The following is a 19,634-nucleotide window of genomic DNA, read 5'->3' as shown; positions in this document are numbered from 1 at the left end:
TGGACGAAATTCGTTTCAGATAATTTGGAGTCGATTTAGCCATGTCCGTCCGCATGTCTGTCTGTCTGGCTGGTACGCACGATATCTCTCGAACGGATCAACAGATTCCACTGCCTTAGCGGTCCACTGCTTCGTGTACCTCCCCCATAAAAGTTTAAAATTTTTCTGTAAAATGGTCCATTTAGTCGAAACTTTGCTCATCGTGTTATTCCTTCGAGATACATCGGGTTTGAATATGGCATATCGACGCCTCCAAACAATAGTATGCTAAGTCGACTTAGCATGTTTTCAAGTTCTTTACGTTTTTATATTTAACGTCCTTTTACTTAAATTCTGTCAAATTTTGTTAATGATCGGACAATCCGAACAGAAGTTATAAACAAATATTTCCTTAGCATAGTACTGAACGTCAAAGAAATTTCCAAACTTTAAGAGCTTGTCCTGCAAAACTCGCTTTTCAGAATTAGCAAACTATTATTTGGAGGTGTCGAACGTCCTTTAACTTAAATTCTGTCTAATTTTGGTAATGATCGGTCAATCCGAACAAAAGTTATAACCAAATATTGACTTAGCATAGTACTGAAGTTCAAAAAAAAATCAAAACTTTGAGAGCTTCTCCTGCAAAACTCACTTTTTAGACTTAGCATACTATTATTTGGAGGTGTCGATATATCGGTCCACTCCTTCGAGTACCTCACACACAAAATTCGGTAAAAGTGAAGTTTAAGAGCTCATCTCGCATCATTTTGATTCTTTTTATCTGTAGGTTGTTCTAGCGGCCTCATTTACAACGGTACAATTTTTTTCCGGAATAAGTCACTATGGGACCTACATTTATCGTCCGAACGGCGTCTCCTAATACAAAACTTCTAGAGAATATTGCATACCATTGCACCACGGTGGCACCCTGAGAGAACGGATAACTCTAAAACTGTTTCAAAAAATTCTTCTAAACTTAGTTTAAACTAATTTAATATTTCGAGTCCTTTATGAAGAAGTTTGGTTACTACAAATGTTTGGTATATGTCATTTGGTATAGCCCTAAATTACGGTACCTACAGATTTTAAAGCAAACTCATGATACAAAATCAATATATTTTATATACGGTTTGGTTTTTGTTGTTGTTTTTTTTTCAGTGGCTGGGTTGTATCTCCGTCAGCACAGCTGACTGATACTTTTTTGTTATTTATATTATTATTTTTAAAAAAATATATTTTTTATTATTTATAAATTTTCACAATGTTATTATCTTACAAAATGTATTAGAAACAAACAAACACTATTCCTTAAAAAATGAAAATTAATCGTTAATTATCTTTAATAGGCCAAACTTTTTTATACATGAAAATAGCTAACATTTAGTGGCAGTCACTGTAAGTAGACTTTAAAACAGTTTACCTCTGCATTGCTAACATGTCTATGGGCCATTATTACATGTGTTCTTTTACTATCTGATGGATTTGAAAATGCAAAATAAACTAACTTGGAGGCATTAAACATATAATTTTCACATTGAAAGTTAATGAAAAGAAGCTCCTCCCTGAAATTCCATCATCACTTTTAACTTTAAGTTAACCGGAACGCTATAAATCTGTTCGGTAAATCGAAAATATAACAAAAGAAGACTTGTAATAATGGGGGTATATGTATTTATTTTTATTCATTTGTTATAACCTTTAACATGTCGTATGAGTAATACTTTTTTATAAAATTATTTATTTTGCATACGCCATTTAATTGAAAACATCATGTGCTCAATTATCCCTAAGTATTCGCTTCTGTGCCATCTTAACTTCATTATTATTATAATTATATAACCTTTTTTATTGTCAAAAAAAGTAAGTTTTCACTTGACTTACCTATTACAGGCTAAACCAACGTCCCACTCCACTGTTGCCAACATTCACACTAAGGACTTGAACATTTAGTTATTGTTTGTGGTTCTTGTTGCTGTTGCTTGTTTAATAACGATGTTTGGCTATTCGTTTTTTTTTTCCTTTTTACAATCTTCTAAAATTTGATTACAATGCCATTCTTTGCAACAAAAAAATATTTTTTCGCAGCGTTTTTTAAATCGTTGTTGCGGTTTTTTCTTTACTGGCTGTGATGAAGATATTTGGTAAATGGTGTTATTCTTTCTTTTGTTAGTTGGTATAAAATTAAATTTGCAATAAAAATAATTTAAGCCACAAGGATTTTGGTTATTTTTTTGTTTGTTTTGTTTTGCAATGTGATGATTACAAATAAAAAAACGTTGTAGTATTTCGAGTATTTTTTCTTTAATTTCAAAACAATGGCACTTTATTAAGGGTTTATAATTTAATTTAACACAATCGGTATGTTGTTGTTGTTTTTGGTTATTTGTTTTACATTAACGTTGTTATGATTTCTGCAACAAAAAAAAGAAACAATATTAGTGGAATGTCGTCCAATCGCAGTAATAGAGACTGACAAGAATAAAAAAACACAAATTCCCGATAACAAAACACGGAGAGCACGCGACAGTACTTAACACACTTTGAGAATTCAAAAAGCGGTAAAATGTTTGGCTTTGTTTATGTTTTGTTATTATCGGCACTTCCTTTTTTGTTAATTCCCGAAAATGGTAACACACTCACACAGGACATGATACAGAAAAGCTTTTTTTTCTTAACGAAACTCAAGGCAGGAGTATACACACACATACACATGGAGATAGTTGTTATTTGCGGGGAACAATTTTGTATATTTTTTCAATAAAAAAGGAAGATATTTTAGATTAGTTTATTTAAACTAAAATGTAGTCTTTTAAATTTTTCTTCCTTTTCAAATTGTTTACTTTTTTAACTTGTTTGTTTTTTTTTAACTATTAACACTTTTTTGTATATTCCATTACACATCCGCCACGTTGAACGTCAAAACAAGCAATGACTGTTATTTAAGCTTTATAAATATTTTTGCCGTGTGCGCTCTTTCTCTCTGTCTGAAAACTTTTCGTGAAGAGAGAGAGAGAGTTGTTTGTAAACCAAAAGAGAGCGAAAATGTGAGAGAGTGAAATGTAACAGTGAAAGTCTGTGAGAGTGGAAAAAACTGGTAACTTAACACATTTATATTTTTCTTTTTTTCTGGAGAAAGAAGAAGAACAAGCAGCTGAATACAATGAAAACACACTGCCCTACTTTTGTTTTGTTTTCTCAAGAACATGTAATTTCATTGTTTACACATACACACACACAAATACACTACCAACACTACGGTTTTTGTTTCCTTATGTCCTTTTTTTCAAGAAATCAACTCTATATTTTGTTTCCCATGAAATTCTTTGGGAATACCGCAGACAGTTTTGTTCGATAGGATGAGGGAAATGAGGAAGACATTAAATATTGGTAATTTTTCGTTCGTCGTTCCATTTTATTAAAAACAAAATATAGATAAAATGATAAAGACGCTTGGATATATGTATGCTAAACTTTGCCCCCTCCTGATTCACAATAGAACCCATGTATTATTGGTACATGAAAAGAAAAATGTTTGTTGACTTCATGGACCTATAGATTTAAAAACCGCAGAACAATTTTTTTCCAAAAATGTATCAGTTTATTGCCTCATCGTTTGAAAGTCCCATTCCCACATTTTCAGAATACAGGTTGGGTGAAGATATATTGCAACAAAACTAATGATTACCCTAAAATGATGTATATTTTAAGCGTGGTAAAATCCCTGAAATCTTCGGCTGGCACAAGATACAAACTATTGCCAAATCGTATCTATTGTACTGCCAAATTGTATCTATCTATCTATCTATCTATCTATCTATCTATCTATCTATCTATCTATCTATCTATCTATCTATCTATCTATCTATCTATCTATCTATCTATCTATCTATCTATCTATCTATCTATATATCTAGCTAGCGGGCGGTAGACCTATTTAAACATTTTTTTTGTAAGGACACGGTGCTCTTGAAATAATTTTAAATGGAAGGTGCTTACACCTTGGAAGTTTTTGGGGATTCTGAAACTACAATGTTCATAGATAAGAAAAATCAAAAAACAAAAAAAATCGTCGGAGCGCTTTTTAAATAAATCGCGATTCAAGTTGTCATTTTAGGGGTTGTTTAGGTTTTCTCGAGTTTGCTTAGAAACCGCAAGTCCTATCAAAATAAAACTGAAGAAAAGGTTGTAGCTATGAAAATTCTCTACAAGATTGGCCTTTACGGTATTTTCGTAGGTTTCACCATTTTTGAGATGTTGAAGTTCAAATTGGGACAATGCACTGACTGTATCGCCCCCTTATAAAAGAATATCATGAAGGGTGCGCCTTAACTAACTTTTAATGAAAACCGCTTACACAGAGGAAGTTTTTGTGAATTCTGAAACAGCAATGTTCATAGATGAGAAAAATCCAAAAACAAGAAACAATCGCTGTAGGGATTTTTAAATAAATCGCGGTCAAAATGCACATTTTTAGGTGTTTTTTAGGTTTTAACGATTTTGCTTGGAAACCGCAAGTCCAATCGAAATGGAGCTAAAGAAAATGTTGTAGCTGTGAAAATTCTCTACAGGATTGACGTTTATCATTTGTTCCCAGCCTGTACCATTTTTGATATAATGAAGCTCAGTTTACATTTTTAGGTTTTTTTGTTAGGGTTTCGCGATTTTGCTTGAATACGGTAAGTCTTATCGATATGGGACCTGAGAAAATCTTATAGCTGTGAAAATTCTCTACAAGACTGGCTTAAGAAACTTATCCTAAGTTGTAACATTTTTTTAGATATATAAGTTTATGTTGGGAATTTGCAGTCATGACATTGTTTTATAAGGGGGCGATACAGAATTTAATTGAATTTGAATTGTCCCAATTTGAACTTCTATATCTCAAAAACGGTGAAACCGACGAGAATACCATAAAGGTCAATCTTGTAGAGAATTTTCATAGCTACAACATTTTCTTTAGTCTCTTTTTGATATGAATTGCGGTTTCTAAGCAAAATCGTGAAAACCTAAACAATCCATAAAAATGTCAACTTAAATCGCGATTTATTTAAAAAGCGCTCCGGCGATTTTTTTTGTTTTTTTATTTTTCTCATCTATAAACATTGTAGTTTCGGAATCCGCAAAAACTTCCGAGGTGTAAGCACCTTCCATTTAAAATTGTTTCAAGAGCACCGTGAGGATTTACTACTCTTAAAAAAATGTAGAAAATTCAACATTTTTTATATTTTGCCCTTAACAGCCAAACACTTGAGATTTTCGATCCAATACTAAGGCAAAAGTTGGAGCCAAAACAATACTTAAGAACCCTCTAGAACATCGTAAAAGCATTGGAACGCTCCTTTAGGTAGTTAAGGCAATTTTTTCGTGAACATATTGATAAATTACCAAAATTTGCACTCTTACGGGGCCAAAAGGAGCATTCCAATAGTTTTGCGATGTACTAGAGAATTCTTAACTATTGTCTTGGCTACAATTTTTGCCTTAGTTTTGGATCGAAAATCTCAATCGAACATTGGTGGAGTTTTTTAATTGGGATAGCTAATACAATTTTGTTTTCTCTTTTTTTTTTTTGATAGACCGGCTTAATCCCATTGTTGTTTTATTATTTTAAAACAACTAATTTATTAGTGGAAAAAGTTTGGCTTTGTTCGCCAAGGGGTAGGCAGGGAAGACTAGTTTCGATCCACGCCACTGGATCTCATCAGTTCCCTTGTTTCTTGTTTGTGGATATTCGCCAGCCAGACTATTTTGAAAAAAAAATTGTACCAATGTTCGATTTGAGAAACACTGGCACCGTTTGTATGGATGGCTGCAACAAGCTACCAACGAAATTTTGTTATGTGCATTCGTCGAAATTCAACGACACATAGCAGTGGAAAAAGTTTTGGGTTGTTTCGCACACACCTTCGTCGGAGTTGTGAAGTTTTTTCTTTGTTCACCTTTATACTTCGAGTTGACTATTGATGTTTGGGTATAAAAAGTTTCTTGTTGAAGAAATAACTTCGGTGGAGAATATCCACAAACAGGAAACAAGGGAACTGATGAGATCCAGTGGCGGGGATCGAAACTAGTCTTCCCTGCCTTACGTCTTGGCGAACAATGCCAAACTTTTTCCAATAATAAATTAGTTGTTTTAAAATAATAAAACAACAACAATGGGATTAAACCAGACTATTTTGAGAAAATGTCAATGGTTTGGCGTAATTTCATATTAGCTCAATGATATGAACCTATGGAGACGTTTAACGTGGCTGGAATACTCACGAAATGTCGCCTACATTACGATGAAGGGTACCAATGCTGAGGTTTTTATATTTAGAGTGTTCATTATCGTTCATCGATAAGGCCGAACTATTAACTCTCTGCTTTAACTTATTTCAGCCATTTCATTAGGATAATATACCGCCCCAATATACCGAAAATCAGGCGGTACCGTTCTATGGGAGCTATATCAAAAAGTAGACCTATACCGACAATTCTCTGCATGAATATTTAAGATTCCCCACAAACCCAAATTATAGCCATTTTGGTTGAATAATATGGCTAAAACCTTGAATATACCGAAAATCGGGAGGCTATATCAAAACCTGGACGTGTACCTACCATTCTACGTGGAAAGTTTTATATCCCCAGGGAAGACTAAACACCAAATTTAATTATCAATACTACGGGGACTATATCATAACGTGGACCGATATAACCCACTTCCAATACCAAACATTCTAGGAGAAATTCTGTACTAAATTATTAAACTATATCTTAAATATTGCTGCATACATTCAACAGATAGACGGAAGGACAGACCTACATCGTTATATCAATATAGAATTTGATGCTAAGGTTTGCTATGCGAAGGCTTCTGGACCACTGCCTTGTTTTCTTCGTTTCTCTGTTTTTTTTTTGTTTTTTTTTTTCTAATTGACCCATACCTCCAGTGGTCTCACGTAGCTAACTACTTTCACTACACACTATAATTTAGTGAGCAAACATAAGCCCCTCAAACGTTTAGGGTATTTTAAGTGCTAGTGTTTTCTTCTTTCTTTTCACCCATATATACACACCTTCTAAAACATTGATGGTAATATCTTGGGCGACGCTGGTTTAGATGGTCAACCAATCCACCTTGCATCAAAGTAAATGTAATGTGTTCCAATTTCATTAGCTGGCTTTTGTTTTAGAATAGAAGCGGAAATATTCAAAAGACTTCTTCCCTCTGGGACCCATACTGCCATAAAACATTTCTCGACGAAACTATGTATCAAAACAAGTAATAAAGTATCAGTCGGCTTTGCCGACAGAGATATACCCTCAGCATGTGTGGATTGAAACAGATTTTCCCAAAAAAAAAATTGTGCATTAAGGAGGCTTTTCAAAATTTTGGGCGTTAACCGACCAAAATATGGATTGGATTAAAACTCACAAATTTGCGGAGGATATCTATAGATAGGACATTTGTACCATACTTGCCTAAGAAAAACATAATATCGCTGTTAACGGGGCCACTAGGAAAACCTTCGGTAAAAATTTCCAAAGGATCCTCGAAAAGAGCCTTAACCACACAAAAATGTTGAACATAAGTACCAAGGATTGGACCGATAGGGCCCACATTTGAACATAAACAAAATATTTAAAGTTCAAAAGTTTGGACCAAATAGGTTCCTACGTTTATGAGATATCGCACGTACCATTGTAGCGAATATTTTCGAACTATTCTGGGGGAGGTACCGAAAGTAGTGGACCTATAAGCACCACCTTCAAATATCTAATATTTGAAGAAATATTACGGTACCCAAAGTGTGAACGAACGCAATATTCGGTTCGAGCTCTCCAGCCAATACATAAGGTGCCATATGGGTTTTTACAAGTTTCGGGCTGTTTTCTCAAGAAGTATGGATTTGCCCTTGAAATAGCTTTTACTTCGTAATTGAGGCAGCGAATGCAAGTTGCTTCAACAAAAATCAAAGTAATTCGAGAGCAGGTCTTAAAGTGAATATATCCGAAATTTGTGTGGGAGGTACCCGAAGAAGCGGACAAATATAGTCCATATTCGAACCTGATCTACATCTGGTAGATATATTAAAGTATGGGCTAAATCGTTCATTTCCTTCAAGAGTTATCATGCGCACAAATTTTCCCAACATTTTCGAACTTTTGTGGCGGAGGTACCTAAAGGAGTAGATATGTCTCATCTTCGAAATTAAACTAAGTTTGGACAAAATACGAAGGCCAAATTTTAGATCGAATCTGCCGATCCGTTCGAGAGTTATCTAGCGCCCCAACCACTACACACGGTGTCATAGGGTTTTTTTGCAGCTTTCAGGCTATTTTCTCAGGAAGTATCGACTTGCCCCTGATAAAACTTGTATTACCGTATGGGGGGCAGTGAATACAAGTTGTTACAACAAAAATCAAAGCGGTTCGAGGGCACGCACAGAGGGGAAATTTGTGTTAAAAGTTGATCAAAAGCCCTAGAAAGCTCATTTATAGTCCGATTGATATAAAATTTTGCACAAAGCATATCTTCTGTATAAGGATTAATCCTATAGAAAATAATGAAAATCGGTCCAGATTTGGATGCAGCTTCCATATATATTCGCATCTGATATGAGATAAAAATGCACCAAAATCACTGAAATTTGACACATGCAACCTGAACTAGCATAAAAAAACATTGAGCCAATTTTCAAATAAAGCGGTACAGATGTATATATAGTCCCATATACATATATTTCATTCCAAATTTTATGTTTTGAAACTTACTTAAATTAAATTTTTCTCAATTCACATGAGAAAAGCCGTGAATGTTTCTGAATAATGCAAACATATTTGATAGGTGTTGGTTTTATCTGATAAATAAGAGCCCCGGTTATAAGGCGGAGCAAAATTTAGTGTGAGTAAACCTTGCAATTCCATATAAAAATATTTCATATTTTAGTTGAGAAAAATTAGATTTTTTCGGAATGGCGCAAATATGCGCAATTTTTTATGATTGAATCTGATATTTGAGACTCAAGCGCATAAAACATTAGAAGAAACTATGGTCGGGAAACGACGGGGAAATAGACTTTTTCACTATTGAAATTGTAGTAATCTTAAAAATTAGCATACAAAAATTTCATAAAGAGGATATGTATCACCATTATTAATGAGCAAAGATGTAAAATTAATCTGAACATTTTAAATGCTAATCTTGTTCGGAGACTGTATAAAAACAATAAATCTTGAAAAATATAAATTTTCGCGAAAATTATGTAATTTTAATGTTCACCTAATTTCTTAGTTTTCGAAAATTTACTTTTTGTTTTCAGTATGGCTGAGTTCAATCGACTGCTGCATTGGATTGGATAATCTTACAAAGTCGAGGATGGTTATAGCAAATGTAGAAAAGAGTCTGGTTGCCGTTTATTAACATTTTTTCATAAAAATACGATTTTCATATTTTGAGTTTTGAGCAACTTTAGGCCTATGTTTCCCCTCTGTGGCACGTCCAAAACTGAACTTTTTCGAAATTTTGTGTGGGAGGTATCCGAAGGAGTGGACCGATTGAATCCATATTGGGACCCCATCTAAGTCTGGTAGAAGTTTCACGATGTGCAAAGTATGGACCACATCGGTTACTCCCTTCAAGACATATCACGCGCACAAATTTTCAGAGCATTTTTGATCTTTTGTGGGGGAGGTATCTGAAGGAGTGGACCGATTAAACCATCTTCGAACATAAACTAAGTTTGGACAAAATATTACGATACCCAAAATTTGGACCGAATCGGTTGATTCGTTCGAAAGTTATCGTGCGCTCCAGCCAGACTCAACTCCAAATTGTCTGAAATACATTTCGTCCAAACATACTTGGGGTCTAAAATCATTATTTCGATGAGGCACATTTTGCCCGTATGAAAGTGTATATACCCTCGTTAGCATAAATGCTGAGGGTGTACTTATAAATTGTAGCGTGATCACAAGATGCTCAAACAAGCGGACAGACGAACGGACACACATATCGATATTGGGGTTATGTCTTTTTTACAACCTCATATCTCTGTATGATGAATTTTTTGCCTAAGATTATATAACGTCCTAATTATAAGGTGACTCGATAAAAAACCTCACGCACAAAATAAGTTTATGGGTATTTTTGAAAAAATTTTGGAGCCACTGTAAACAGGTATATTATTGGGCACAATCGTTATCAAAGACACAAATAAGTCAAATATTCAAGTTGTCATTGAAGAGGATTAATATCGGTGAGTGGTAATCCTGCTTCACCGACATAGTCAACCACCCCGAATGGTGCCGAGGGGCATTTCCTTCATACCCTGTCCTTCATGCCGCAGGATTTGTATTAGTCTAGCATTTCTTTGATCGCACGCGCTTTGTTTCGAGCAATGCCAAGTGGACATTCATATTTTTTCCAGTGAGTCTTCAAACATTTCAGAGCTTTTGGGTAGTCATTCAATGCTATAGATTGATCTGCAAAATCTGCAGCGCTGCACAATTGACAGCTGAACCAATGATCATCCCATAAGTAAGAAATGAATGATGCGATTTTATGCAGCATGTTTCGGGTTTTATGGCATCAAAATAAACACAAGAAAATTTAAAATGGTACCAGAGCACAGAGGATCCATTCATTGGCCAAAAATATAAAAAAAATATCAAAATTTTGGTGCAACATCAGGCAACTTTGACAGCTATGACATGGACCTTTTTTAAAATATATTTTTTTTGTTTCATTCGAACGCGATCTTCTTAAGAATAGCTTAAAAAGTGCAAGTAAATGTATTCAAAATATCGCGAATATAATACGTATAGCAAAATATTGTAAGGAATTTGAAGGAGGAGGCAATAGCTTAATTTTCATTAAAAAATAGTGCTTTAGTGTGTTGTGGACCTAAGGTTTTAATTGTGTGTGACATAAGGTTTTAGTCATGATGCCCGCCAGTGCCCACCTCGGGAATAATTTTCCAAATAAATGTTGGGTCGCTGACTAAAGCTCCCCTAGAATATGGTTTCTATGGATATATTAGCGTATACCTCTGTTATCTGACCACGTACATTAACATAATTGGCATCAGTGGCAATATGAAGAAATCTTCTTCCAAATTTGTCTTACGTTGGCGTTACATGCCTTCCAGGAAGAACGCTATAACTGTGCAGAGTTCCACCCTACATTGCATATGTTTGCAATCTACTTTAACTTTACAAAAGAGCTCTCACTTCTCTAAGTGAAGTGACGGAAGAGAAACTTGTTGACGTCTCTGCAACAACCTGTTTCCTTAATCTCAGTTTTAACTTTGGTGGAGTTTGCTTTCAATTGTTGATAACTGCGATCCAGCACATAATGCTGAGCTTAGGTGTGGGATGTCCTTCCTCTTCGAACATTTGCTGCAGTCGAACTACAATGCCTGTCATTTAGCTGGTATTCACGCTTGTTGCTTCGACAACAATCATTACAATTGATACCCACAGGTTGAAAACGTCTAACACATTCTGTAGTCCTTTAGCAATTGTTGGAGCTTCGAAAGATTTCAATTCGAGCGCAGCGAAATTAGTTTCTATTGATTCATTCCACCACTGTCTGATATTCAAGCTCTCAAGGTGTTTGCCGTCAAAGTGCATGCCCCAAATAAAGCTTGCTTACCAAGTACTCCATCACCGATCAGCTTTCCAGTAGAAAATGTTGTGGATTCTTGACTAGGATTTCAATGCTATCATAGGGAAGCTGATGTCACACCGTGCTGATTTTTTTTTTAACTACAGCTTTAACCTTACAACAAAACGTTTTGGAATGCATGTTGGGTTATGTTTCCTGTTGCTTGTTGTTGCTACATTGTCATACTGCCAAACAGAACTGCTGTCAGATGACCCAAAACTGCTCTTGTTTGTCGTTACAGCTGACATTAGATAGATAGACATATTTTGCAGCTAAAGAATGTCATCGTTCCAAGGCCCGCATTTACAGGACAGTTATGTATGAGATCTGCGACTTCATCTATGTATAAGTTATGTCTGCCTGATAGACTTCCTGATTTATGGGTTCTCTCCTGTAACGTTGGATCTTTGTCTCTAGATCATAAAGATCCCTCCTGATATGCCTGCGTGGGGAGCCCCATCCATCATAGGCTGATTAAGATGGTACTCACTGTATTTGTGTTGCCGTACTGGAAGAGTCCTGTTTGTCTTCACTGTTGCACCCTTTTGACAGTGTTGGTTGGATCAGTCAGAACGTGATTCCTCCCCACAAAGGTTTAAAAAACTGCTCGTAAATCCAGTTCAAAGTTCGAATCTTATATTCTTTTGAATATTTATTCCACTTGTAATCCCAAAAACACTTTATTCACCTAATTTTCGCATCGGTGGTGATTCTGTTTTCAACACTATAATTTATTTCTAAATTTTATAAATAATCTAATTCAAATCACATGCCGTTGTCGTGCTGTTCATGTGAAATTTAGGTTCACTACTCCTAGCATAGCACTCCGAATGCGTGGAGTCGCCACACAACATTCGAAATTGTTGAAGGTGGCAACAATCAATCCCTCTGGGTAATATTGGCTTACATTTCCTGAGTATTTTTCAATTTTGTAAAAACTTCCCTATATGTGATATCCTTAGAATAAGGACTACTTGAGCTAAATATATATAAACGGGCAGAGTTCATTGATATTTTTTATTATTTTATAAAAGTCGTGTTTATTTTAAAAATCATCCTCCTATTTATTCCAACACATTTCTATATTTTCAATACATTTTTAAAACTCTCACAATTCAATATTTCCTTTAAAAAAGTAGTTGGTGAAAATCGTAGATTTTGCAAATATACATTTGATATTGCCATTGCAAAAATATCAATTTACATTGAAGGCAAACATTTTAGGAGCTTTTCCGGCAGAATTTTCGTTACAAACCATCTTTCACGAAAATGAGAATCCTTTATTCCATGGTTTTTCTAACGAAAGCCGAACCAAAAACCTAGTTATACAAGAAAAAAACTATAAACGGAATTTTCAAACATTCAATACAGATGACCTAAATAAAAACCGAACAGAAATTTTGAAAAGAAAAGAGTAGTAGGAAATCACCCAAAAAATACTACTATTTTCAAATTTATACAGCCAAAAAAAAAAAAAAAAACAAATTCTTATATCATAAAGAACAAACAAAAACTCCCCAAAACCACTCTCTCTTCACATTTAAGTTCACTTTTTTGTTGTTCGTCAATACAAAGTTCAATGAAATAATAAAAAGATGGGAGTTGTTACTATCTCATTGACTCCTTAGACTAAAGACAATGACAGACAACAACATCATCTTCAACCACCCATCCACTCCTTACACAAACTCTAGATTCCTGTATGATATGGTGCTGCTGCTTTTGTTGTTGTGGTTGTTGTTTTTGTTATTATTGGTTCACCTACATTTCTTCGGTACAGATACTCGGCTGTGTGTCGTCCTTTTAACGGAAGAGAAAGTGTAAGATAGAGAGAGAGCGAGCGAGCAAGTCTCGGTGTGTTTGGCCTTATCTGTGCAAGTGTGAGTCCGTGTGTGTGTTACAAAGTGTGTATAAAGAAGATATTAAATTTTCTTCCCTTCCATGGATATCAATAGAAAATTCAAGTTTTTTTCATTTCACTTTTTTCCACACAACTCAAATCTTTTACTTTAATTTATGTAATTATTTTCTTCACATTGAGGCACAAAGGGTTTTTCATTTATTTTTTTGGAGGATTTTTTGTGATATTTAATCCTTTTTTTATTCAATTTTGTAAAGGAATTTGTTCCACATCTACTTTGGTATATATACACAACATAACTTTACATATATGTAGTTTTCTTTTCTATCACGGTGAAAAATTATTAACTAGATTTTTTTTTTGGGGGGGTTTCATTTATTCGTGAATATTTACTTTCTATACAAAAAACTCGTTAAATTCTTGATTAAATTTCTTGCTAAAAACTATTATTTCTTGTTTGATTTCCATTCAATTGTGATTTAGAGAAAATTTTCAATTTTCACTTTGTATGTATATGTATTTTTTTACACAAATATTCTTCTTGAACACACACGCGACCGTTATAATTTTTCACGAACCTTTCACGACAGCAGTTAAAACAATTCTGACACAGTTTTGAACGTTGCTGAGTGCTGGAGTGCTGTGCTTGCTCGCTTCGATGTTCGGTGCTCGGATTCGGTCATCAGGTCGTTGTCATCTCAATCGTGGGAAAAAGCTTTTCTCTTTAACTTCTCCTTGTGTGTGTGCATGTCACTTGTTTATTGTGAAGGAGTTTCGTTAAATTGATGTATTTGACATTTCCTTTGGTCGCCATAATCAATAGATTCGTATGCCCTATGTCTGACAGTTGACGGTTAATACTGTATATTGTCTGCTTTTTTCTTAATTTTTCTTTGTGGTTGAAATTCTATTTATTTACTTTTCATGTCCTTCATTTTAACATTGCTTTCGTAATACGAATGCTTAGAGGAGACGTTTATGTTTATGTGGGTGTTTTTTTATTTTGTTGTTTAAATTGTAACTGTATAACATATTTTCTTTTCCGCTATGAAATAAATTATTTCCACTCCATTCTATATTCCGTTATGTGATATGACATTTCATCTGAAAGAGCTGATCTTGAAGTAATATGCAAAACGATAAATATATGTATGTATATGTCATACATATGAATATACAGCGATTTGCAAAAGGCCGCACACGTGTATTCTGATAGCGTTTCTTCCGTCACACGCATAATTCACACAATAACAAACAGCCCCCTAAAGTATGCATAAAAAAATGTGGTGTCTATCCCGATATATGTGGATTGCGTATACGCACCGTGCGATCAACACAAATTAACAACAATTGGTCTGTTCCGTTACTTGTAATAAGAGTAAAAGTGCCCAAATTAGTAAAAGTTGTGAACTACTCTCATATCAATTGTATGCTTCCTAAGGGGTGATGCCTAGTTATGCAGACCAAAAAAAAATAATTGTTCATGATTGGTACCAAAAACCAACTTCATCAGGCAGATTAATCAATTACCATTCAAAGCATCCTAGGAGAATCAAAATAAACACAGCGTCAAATTTCATACGTAGGGTCTTAAGCATCAGTGACCAAGTCTTCCATTCAAAAAACAAAACCAGGATAAAACAAATCCTCAGGAAAAATGATTTCCCCAACAAAACTATCAACGAACTGATTAAACACGTAACATCCACCATCGCTATCAACAACGAACAAAAAGAGGAGAAGATTTTTAAGAGTCTTACATATATACCCGGGTTTTCCGAAAGATTTTCGCACTCAAATCTCTACGACAAGGACCGATACCAACTGGCGCTAAGGAGTAGCAATACAAATAATAAGTTATTTAGTCGAACAAAATCAAAAACACCCGTTGAAGATAAATCCCATGTTGTCTACAAAATAAAGTGCAATGGTGACTCGTCTAGCACGTGCCAAAAAGTGTACGTTGGCACAACGAAAAATAAGCTAAAAACAAGATTAAGTGGTCACAAATCAGATCAAAAATCCAAAAATAAGCCGCTGGAACAGAAGACGGCCCTTGCAGCACATTGTGCACAAACTGGGCACACACCAAACTTCAAGAATGTTGATATTCTAACCCAAGAAACGAATGGCAGACGAAGATACATGTTGGAAATGCTCCACATAATAAATGTACCTGTGCAAAACCGAATGAACTACAAGATAGACACAGAGCACTGTGCTCAAATATATCGAAACATTATTGAGAAACATAAGAACTTTGGTTAGTCGAAAATCAGTTGTGATCAAGTGAGAATGTCTAGTGGCAATTAGTAAAACCAGATAAATACAAAATGTAATTATTTCTTACATATTTTTGTTTATACATTTTTATAACTAAATGTTACTTGTTTTTCATTTGAAATTAAAGAAATCCCTGATGATGATCATCGACGATGATCGAAATATTGGAAAAATAAATAAAAATTAAAAACAAAAAAATCTTTTGTTTTTCAATTTCTGACCTGAAAGCCAAACAAAACAGCAAAAAGGTAAGTTCATGATTTTTTTCAAAGAAACTACCAATTTTCTTAAGGTGTTCTTTCTTTCATCTGAAAGAGCACATCTAATACTACTTTTGGAATTTTTGTTGTTGAACAAGTAAAAAAGTATCAGTCGGCTTTGCCGACAGAGATATACCCTCAGCCTGTGTATATTGAAACAATTTTTTCCCAAAAAACGCATGTATTTAGGGAGTTTTAAAAATTTTGGGCGTCTGAACTGACAAAAATGTTGATTAGGATTAAAGATCAAAAGTTTTGCGGAGGAAATTCTAAAAAGTATGGATCTCCAGCCACTACATATGGTACCATAGGGGTTTTTTACAACTTAAGGGATGTTTGCTCAAGAAGTATGGACTTGCCCCTGAAACAACTTTTACCATCGCAATTGAGGCAGCGAATGCAAGTTGCTTCAACAAAAAGCAAAGTGATTCGAGAGCAGGTCTTAAAGTGAACATGTATCCGAAATTTTGTGTGGGAGGTACCGGATGGAGTGGACAAATATAGTCCATATTTGAACCTGATCTATATCTGGTAGATATATTAGGATGTGTCAAGTATGGACCAATTCGGCCACTCTCTTTAAGAGTTATCGTACGCACAATTTTTCCGAACATTTTTGAACTTTTGTGGGGGAGGTACCTGAAGGAGTGGACCGATATGGCTTATCTTCGAACATAAACTATGTTTGGACAAAATATTACTAAGGCCAAACTTTGGACCGAATCGGCAGACCTGTTCGAGAGTTATTTTGCCCTCCAACCTCCTCACACGGTGTCATAGGTTTTTTTTTGCAACTTTCAGGCTATTTTCTCAGGAAGTATGGACTTGCCCCTGATGAAACTTATACCGTCGTATGGAGGGCGGTGAATACAAGTTGCTAAAGCAAAAATCAAAGCGATTCGAGAGATGGTCCTAAACTGAACTTTTCCAAATTTTTGTGTGGGAGGTACCCGACGGAGTGGACCGATTGAGTCCATATTAAAACCTGATATAAGTCTGGTACATGCTCCACGATGGGCAAAGTATGGACCAAATCGGTTACTCCCTTCAAGAGTTATCGTGCGCACAAATTTTCCGAACATTTTCGAACTTTTGTGAGGGAGGTACCGGAAGGAGTGGACCGATATAGCTCATCTTCGAACTTAAACTAAGTTTGGGCAAAATATTACGAAAGCCAAAATTTGAACCGAATCGGTTCATCCGTTCGAGAGTTATCGTGCGCTCCAGCCAGCCAGCCAGACAGACAGACAGACGGACGGACATTGCTCAATCGACTCCAAATTGTCTGAAACACATTTCGTCCAAAAATACTTGGGGTCTAAAACCATTATTTCGATGAGGCACATTTTGCCCGTATGAAAGTGTATATACCCTCGTTAGCATAAATGCTGAGGGTATAAAAATGTTGCATAGTCTTGTGGTAAATGATATATGTATAATAAAAACCCTTTTTTTGGAAAAGCGTTTTGCGGTGCCGACGATAATGGATGGGCCGATCTTCGTATATTTTTGTGCGCGCTTTAAGAACCTAATAATCTTGAGCGAAAAGGAATTTTTAAAAATGTATTTTGAAAAAATGTGATCTGTCAAAGTCAAAATTTCGATTTTAACGAAAAAATTACCTTTTTTTCCAAAAAATTGGGCAAAAAAGCTCTCTCCCTTAAAGACAAGCGTTTTATGTATTTATTAAACTCACCAAACCATTCAAGTGAAGCTTGTCGACGACATTGCTGCTTTCGGCCGTAAAATTCTGTTCTAAACTAGATCCAAATTTGATATTGTCGCATAGAGTCTCTCCGACCAATTCTGTGCGAAACGACGTTTCAAACAAGCAAACAGAGCAGAAGTTTATAAGAGATGCGAAATTGATCAGTAAAATTTGGATATTCACCATTGGACCGTTCCAAAATCAGCAAAAATCTACAATTTTTTTTAATTTTGCAATTTTTTCTTTAAATTTGTTAAAATTTCAAAAATAGTAGATTCTTGCAGGTTCTGAAACAGAGCATATGTTCGTAATACTAACCTTGGAGCTTTGCAGCAACATAGACATGCCATAGATCATTAGGGCGGATACATGTAGCTTTGGAAAGCGGTTCTTTATCAATATATGTACCTCGCTCAGGTCCTCACCAAGTTTAGGCATTACATGAAGATCTGATCAGTAGGCATTTATTCAATTTTTGAATCCGAATTAATCTGTTGTATTTCTTTTGGTAGCACCTTACGGGGATGTCCATATTCTAACCAAAGGTATTCTAACTCCAACTATAAATCAATTGTGTACCGGATATGTGATTTTTCCAATTTGACATCTGTCCATAAAAGAAGGTATGTATTAAATTCCGATCATGGTGCAAAAAAGAATGTGATACAATAATACCAACTGTTGTCTTCATTTTCTGTCAAAACATATTTTTTATCATGATGAAATTATGCCTGTCCGTGTACACGATAATTTGTAATAATTATTACAAATGTTTCAAATTTTGACAGTTGTATAAAGGAAAAGTTGCTGATAAAAGTGTTTCAGCAACATTTAGTAAGTACGAGGACAAACCTATTATAAGCTGGCGTAAAACGCCAGCGTCGTTGTTTCAATCTGTAAAATTTTTTGTTATTATGCCCAAACAAAAAAAATGTTTACGAAACTTTGTATAGAAACATTACCCATAACAGGTTGCAGTTAATTCAAAATCGCAACCAAGGAGGAACATTTCATGTAATGGTATCAGCAACAAAATTTATGAATTCAAGGATCTATTCAAGAATAATTCTATGTCAATTGGATCGGTAAATTCGGTTAAATACGTAAAAATGTATAAAAGAAAAAAATGTTATATCACCATATCGTAATATAACATTATGTTAAATTCAAAAGCCATTCACTGAAGAATGATGGCAAAAAAATGTCTTATCTTGTTGTATTTATGTCTTTGTTATGCCTGTCCGTGTACTCGATAATTTGTAATAATTGTTACAAATGTTTCGAATTTTGATATTTGTGTAAAGGAAAAGTTGCTGAAAAAATTTTTTCAGGAACATTTAGTAAGTACGAGGACAAACCTATTGTGAATTAATTGTATGAAAACATAAACAAACATTTGGACATCTTGAACAATTTCCCGTGACTTGTAAATAGATCTTGTTTAAGGCCTCCACTTACCTATCCGTCATGCTGTCCGATGGCCGATGAACCCTTTTTGTATGTGTGCGCATGACAAGTGAGCAGCACTATCATGAAAATTTCCTCCAAAAATGAATTAATTTTAATTTTTTCTTTGTTCCTTTACGTCTTGTTCATACTAAGGCTAATTCGCTCTCTATTCGTTGTTCGAACCCAAATTTCGATATAATTACTTAATTTTCCATACAAAATTTTGAGAACGAACAACGATTTTTGTACATTGTTCAATTCAAATTACTCCCAGAACGACGATAAAATATGTCCCATCTCTAACAAATGAGAGAATTTATCGAAATAAACTAATTATGACGGGTGCCACCGTGGTGCAATGGTATGCACACCCGCCTTGCACGCTAAAGGTCGTGGGTTCGATTCCCCGGCCAGGCAACATCAAACATTTTTCAACGGTGG

At 34.9% G+C, this 19,634-nt stretch overlaps 1 protein-coding gene across 6 annotated transcripts in view; it reads right to left on the bottom strand.

Annotated features, from left to right (window-relative positions):
- slo (calcium-activated potassium channel slo) overlaps positions 1–14,193 on the bottom strand; it is a 297,333-nt gene extending 283,140 nt beyond the window's left edge. For 3 of the 6 annotated variants that reach the window (XM_073962641.1, XM_073962660.1, XM_073962662.1), the window contains exons 1-2: positions 13,887–14,102; positions 1,861–2,390 (exon numbers count right to left, since the gene is read on the bottom strand). The gene's annotated coding sequence lies outside the window, so the exon portion shown is untranslated. Of the gene's footprint in view, positions 1–1,860; positions 2,391–13,886 lie in introns of all 6 variants that reach the window. The other 3 variants (XM_073962642.1, XM_073962671.1, XM_073962670.1) reach the window with 2 other exon arrangements.
- Positions 14,194–19,634: the final 5,441 nt, after the last annotated feature.

The sequence above is a fragment of the Musca autumnalis genome, unplaced genomic scaffold (genome assembly GCF_047663935.1).
Source record: "Musca autumnalis isolate F117 unplaced genomic scaffold, ASM4766393v1 scaffold_1, whole genome shotgun sequence".
In the NCBI taxonomy this organism is placed as follows: domain Eukaryota; kingdom Metazoa; phylum Arthropoda; class Insecta; order Diptera; family Muscidae; genus Musca; species Musca autumnalis.
This window is presented reverse-complemented; position numbering and strand designations above follow the sequence as displayed.